The sequence below is a fragment of the Aythya marila genome (genome assembly GCF_965140915.1).
Source record: "Aythya marila genome assembly, chromosome: 7".
Classification (NCBI taxonomy): Eukaryota; Metazoa; Chordata; class Aves; order Anseriformes; family Anatidae; genus Aythya; species Aythya marila.
The window spans coordinates 28,398,159-28,404,158 of NC_139048.1; positions in this window are offsets into that span (position 1 = coordinate 28,398,159).

The following is a 6,000-nucleotide window of genomic DNA, read 5'->3' on the forward strand; positions in this document are numbered from 1 at the left end:
AGAATCAATCTATCTGTGGGGGAAGATGTTTTGCAAAACTTTCTGCTCATGAAGCACTGATATTAAAAAGGAGGAAGTATTCATCAGCATCGCAAGCCCTGTGCAACCTTCAGCCCAAAAGGCGTGATGTGGAACCAAGCACGTGGCAGGACTGGAGAGCACTGGGAGAGACTCCAGAGTGCCAGCTCAATGTGCAGAGCACAGGCGGGAGGAAACAGGAAACTCTTCCCACAGTGAAGCACTTGGTGTACTCCGGGGTTCCCTCTTGGTCTCTGCCGACCAGATTCTTCTTTAGCCTTGTGCATGCAGACAGCAAGGAAGGAGGACATAAGAGCTGTCTGTACCTGTGACGTGCCTTAGGCAGCTGCTGTGGGATGCAAACAGATTCCTTAATGAGCTGTGTAGTAGGGACCACAACTGCATCTTGCCAAAGGCTGTAGTAATGGGAGTGTTTTGCCTGATTTTACAAGTGCTCTAGGAGACATTTTGCAGTCAAGAACCAAATTTCCTGTTGCTTTTTCTTTTTTTTTTTTTTCCTTTCCTTTCTATGCCTTGTTGAGCTTCGCGTTTCTGTTTTTTCTCGTGTTGTTTTTTTGAGAGCTAGGAATATGTTTTCCCCTATATGCAGGCAAATCAAATCTAGAAAGTCTTCATTTGCTCTAACAAGATTAAGTGTTTAGGGTTAGAGTCCAGTGCTTATTTTTAACATGACATTCAGAATTAACTGCCACTCTGCAGTGCCAAATGATCTGCAAGGAAGCTTTAATTATTAGCTTCTCTCTGAGAATATTTATATGTTAATATATCTGTGTTTCTCTACCTTTTATTGTAGGAGGCGTTTGTTAGTCTCCTTTACAAGTTTGGGTAATCCTTAGATCCAAAACCATATCATATTAACTTTTCTCCTATTGATGCTGAAGCTTCATCTCTTCAAGCCTTTTTAACAAATAATACAGTTCTTGACCACTGTCCTTTTCAGCTACAGAAACTGAATGCTAAAATAGAAAATGTTTTTTAGCCTGCTGTTAAACAAGGAGAACTCTTTATAGTACAGAAAAAAAGTCTGTCTTCATATAACTTTGTCCTCAAGAGGTGTGGATTCAAGCAGCTTTGTTGCTGGCAGCTATGGTGGGTAGTGTTGGGATTTACAAAGAGGGACATTTACAGAACTGAAAATGTTGTGTTCCAAGGTTGTTAGAATGAAAGAGATCTGAATCCTATACAAAACAAATGAACCAAGTAATTATAATTAACCATGAATGCATCACCAGTAAATAAGAAGAAATGCAGCAAAATACTCTGACCTCTTTCTTCCATACTCTCGCACAAACAATATAATACAGGTCTACTAAATCAAAAAGAAGAGGATACGCTTGTATTTCAGTCACAGCAGCCACCTAATCTAAAAATGTGTAATGAAATTAAAAGCACAGAAATTAGGCTTTTCTCCCTCAGTCTTGAAGATACTTGAATATGCACAGGACCTTGAACAAGTTTAAAAAACATCACGTGCAACTAAAAACAACTGGTGACAAACAATCTGTAACCTCCTTTGCTTCCAGTGAGAAATGGCCTGTGTCTGCACGTCTCTGGATTTGGCAGCTATACCTCATTCAGTTCAAACTCCCTCTGACATCAGCAAAACATTACCTGATTAGGAATGCAGGATTGGATCTAAGATAGTAGCATATTAAAATGCCATTATAAATTCAAAAGCTACTACCCAAAATACAAAATGTTCAAAGCAATCAAACAGCTCTCAGTGTACACATTCAAAATGCTAAACAATAGTAGGTATTGCACGTGTGACCATCAGGAAACGCAGCTGTGCTTCTTTGTGTTACAATTAATTGCTTCCGTTGTATATAAAATTGAAAGTATTGGTACTCTGGGGCGGAAGAAGGATATCCTGATACACTGCTCCTGTTTCCTTAGGAAGGCCTATTACTGAACCTTTCACCATTAATTCAGTTACAATGAATTATCCTGTGATGAATAAAGGAAGGGTAAATTGGGTGGTTAATTGTAGTGTTAACGGCACTTTCTCTTTACATTTTCACACTCTTACATTTATATCTAACTTTACTCTTTTCACATGTGCCCTCTTTAATAGCAATGGTTCATTTTTAAGTAATGGAACTTAATAATGAAAGGACCAAACATTTGGCTTGAAGATTGTTGCTTTTTCTTATAACGTTACTAGATCAGAAGAAACAAGACTTTGTCACTGTTCGTTAGCAGGATGAGTAAAAATCTTCTCAGCTTAAGTTTTTGTGGTCAGATTCTCTGAAGCTGGCACACAGATGTAATTTATATCCTTCTGTGCCAATAAAGTTCCTGAAGCTGGAGGGGGATGGGATGAAGAGTCTTACCAGAGTTAGGAAGCAGTAGTAACAGCTCAGCATTTCTGTTACCCGCTTTTTTTTTTTCCTTCTTCTTCTCTGGTGAGAGCTATGTGAGAGCAAAGACTGTTTGAGGTTGTACAAAATAGTGCAAATCTGGTCCCTAGTGATATATGCTGCCCCCAAACTTTACTGTCTACTTTTTAGTAACACTGAACTTTTCTGCTTAGGGTGCTTCCAAACAGAGAGCAGCTTCTGTGATGGCTTAGAAAATCAGTGAAGTCTCCAATAGCCATGTAAGTCTATACAAGGGGGATAACGTGTTTTGTATTTGCTACTAAGAATTTAATCCCTCAGGATGTTCCTCCTAACCATAGGCATGCATAGGTGTAATTAACACCACCAGCCTGTTTAAAATCCATAAGATGTGTAAAATCACAAAATAAGTGTTGTGGCGGAATAGTGGAGTCCTTCAACAGAAGCACAGATAAATTCTGCCAACTGAACCAAAATCTTTGCAAATTTGAATTCAGTCTAGTCAGGGTCATAGAAAAGTAACCACAGAATGCCAACTCAGAAAAGCTGCCATTGCAGAAACCAGTCTACATAATACAGATGGCAGAAAATCATCATCCACATAATAAAATACAGTTGTATTCTCCTTCTTTTCACACAGAATTTCTAGGTTGGAAGAGACCTCAAGATCATCGAGTCCAACCACTACCTAACGCTAACAATCCCCACTAAACCATATCCCTAAGCTCTACATCTAAACGTCTTTTGAAGACTTCCAGGGATGGTGACTCCACCACTTCCCTGGGCAGCCTGTTCCAGTGTCTAACAACCCTTTCGGTAAAGAAGTTCTTCCTAACATCTAACCTAAAACTCCCCTGGCGCAACTTTAGCCCATTCCCCCTCGTCCTGTCACCAGGCACGTGGGAGAACAGGCCAACCCCCACCTCGCTACAGCCTCCTTTAAGGTATCTGTAGAGAGCAATAAGGTCGCCCCTGAGCCTCCTTTTCTCCAGGCTGAACAAGCCCAGCTCCCTCAGCCGCTCCTCGTAGGACTTGTTCTCCAGGCCCCTCACCAGCTTCGTCGCCCTTCTCTGCACCTGCTCAAGCACCTCGATGTCCTTCTTGTAGCGAGGGGCCCAAAACTGAACACAGTACTCGAGGTGCGGCCTCACCAGAGCCGAGTACAGGGGGACAATCACCTCCCTAGCCCTACTGGTCACACTGTTTCTGATACAAGCCAGGATGCTGTTGGCCTTCTTGGCCACCTGAGCACACTGCTGGCTCACATATATTTTGCTGCAGCAGCTGGTGGAAATACTGTCTGAAAAGCTAACTGTACTCTGTCATTATTCCATGACAAGAGTTTAGATTCAGGTACACTATATTTGATATGATAGCTAGAACCTGAACCCCTCTGGCTAGGACTACCACATTTCTTGCAATGATTTTTTGGCCAAAAGTATGTTCAGTGTAGCATAGATGCTATGTAATGTACAGTCAGTAAAGCAGAAACTTTCGGTAACTGTCATATATATTGTGTATCCACAATAAATTTCAGTAAATCTGGTATTTCCAGGATGCATTAGACTGAGTACATTTCCACTTAACTTCACAGCACATTACTTTGCTTCCTACCCCAAATTATTACACAGCTTGCAAGCATGTGTAACAGTAACTCAGTTCAGGTTTCCACATGTGCAGAAAACATAGACAAATTTATTACGTCCTCAGAATCAGCACAGGGTAGAATTTCCAGGAAGAAAAATAAAAACGGTCATGGAAGATGCAGGCCTAACACTGGCATTAGATACTGCAGAACAACATCTGGTTATGAAATGTATTTGTTTGTTTGTTTGTTTTTTTGTTTATAATGCATAAATAAAGTTCTTATTTGTCATCTGAAGTGGTGTGTTTTTATATGAAGCCACATTCTTGAAAGTGTGCCCTTCTTTCTGCTCCCACATCTCCTATGCCATGCCAAGTCTAGAGGAGCTCTCTCATAAAGCACAAATACCTGACAACAAAAGCTAGGTCTCTGAGTGCATACAGTTTAATGCTTTATTATTATGCTGTGTATAGTAAATGGACTATACGACTCCAACAATTTAGGCTGAAATACTGCAAGTACAAAATGCATCCAGTTAAAGGGAACCAGAGACGCAATTCTGAGTCGAGTCTTGTTTCAATTCACGCACATGTTCCATACATGCATTTATGCATGGTTGCATTCATCAGCATTAAGATGTCTTTAAACCAAGCTAAACCTTGATCCCAACACTATTTTACAGTCTATGATTAGATCTTAAAATTAATTTTGATTAGATCTTAAAATCTAATAAAAGATCTTTGATTAGATCTTAAAATTAATAAAATACTGTAAATGTTTCTTTTCTTCTGAAATAAGAGCCTTTGAAATTATGGATATAGATATTTATAAAGCTTCCCAGAAATCCAGAACAACCCCTATAATGCACCATAAGAATAAAACATTCCAAAAGAACAGCAACTTTCCTAGCTTTCTGGTAGCAAGTTGTATTCCTTCCACAAGGACCATCTCTTTTATTAAACTGAAAGTTATATTTTTTCTTTTTAATGTACATCTCGTAATTAAAGGAAAAATAAATAATAACTTCAGTTTCAGAAAGACCTCAACTCTTTTTTGGTAACACTGCACATAGTAAGCAGAATTCCCATAACACATCTTTGTCATTAATGAAAATAATCTGAATTCTAAAGTAGCAAGACTATAAAATATTTTACAGTAAAGGAAGATGTATTAACGACACTTTATGTATATTTATTGATTATTCCCTCACAGTTAAAATCTGGAAAATTTTAAAGGAAAAATATGTTCAAAGGGTTAGTTTCTAAAAAAAAAAAATCCGGTTGTGCTTATTACACTGAAAAATTGTGTGACTCAGTCTGACAGTCCTTATTAATACATTTGTTTCTGTTTTCTTTTGATCCAATCTTCCTGAGAGAGGAGGAACTGTACTTTTAACAGATATCTAAGGGCATGTTTTATATGCATACGGTAAAGAATTTGTGCCTGAATATAATCTGAATCTCATCCATAACTCTCTGATTTGGCCGAGAGAACAAAGCATTTCATTGTGTATTCAATAATGGTTTCAGCAATCTCATTCACACATTCCTTTTTTTCTTAATCAACAGAAACTGGCAGAATTTAAGATTCATTATTTAGGGGGAAAAACAATGCCAAAGCCTATAGTTTTGAAATCACCATTTTCTTCAGAGCAAAGTATAACCTCTCTTCTATTAAGAAGCTCTTAATGCAACACTTGTCAAGCTATTTTGAACCACGTCCTTCTCTAATGAACTTTGCTCTGTTCACTTTTTTGCACCCTATTATCTGGCACAGTACTGTGCCTCTATTGCTTCCACTTCCTACAGCTGAACTCTCCCGGGATCGTGGTGCACTGTTTAGGCACAAATGGCTAATGCCAAAGTTAAAGGTCAGAACAGACAATCTGGAAAAACAGCAGTTCAGAACTGACAGCAAACTGGGTACGTTCTAGTCATTCTTATGAATTGTGTTTTACCTTAGGCACATTGTAAACAGAAATTATGGTATAAAATAAAATCAGAGTGTGCAAAGTTGCAATTCCTTATGCTGTACTTT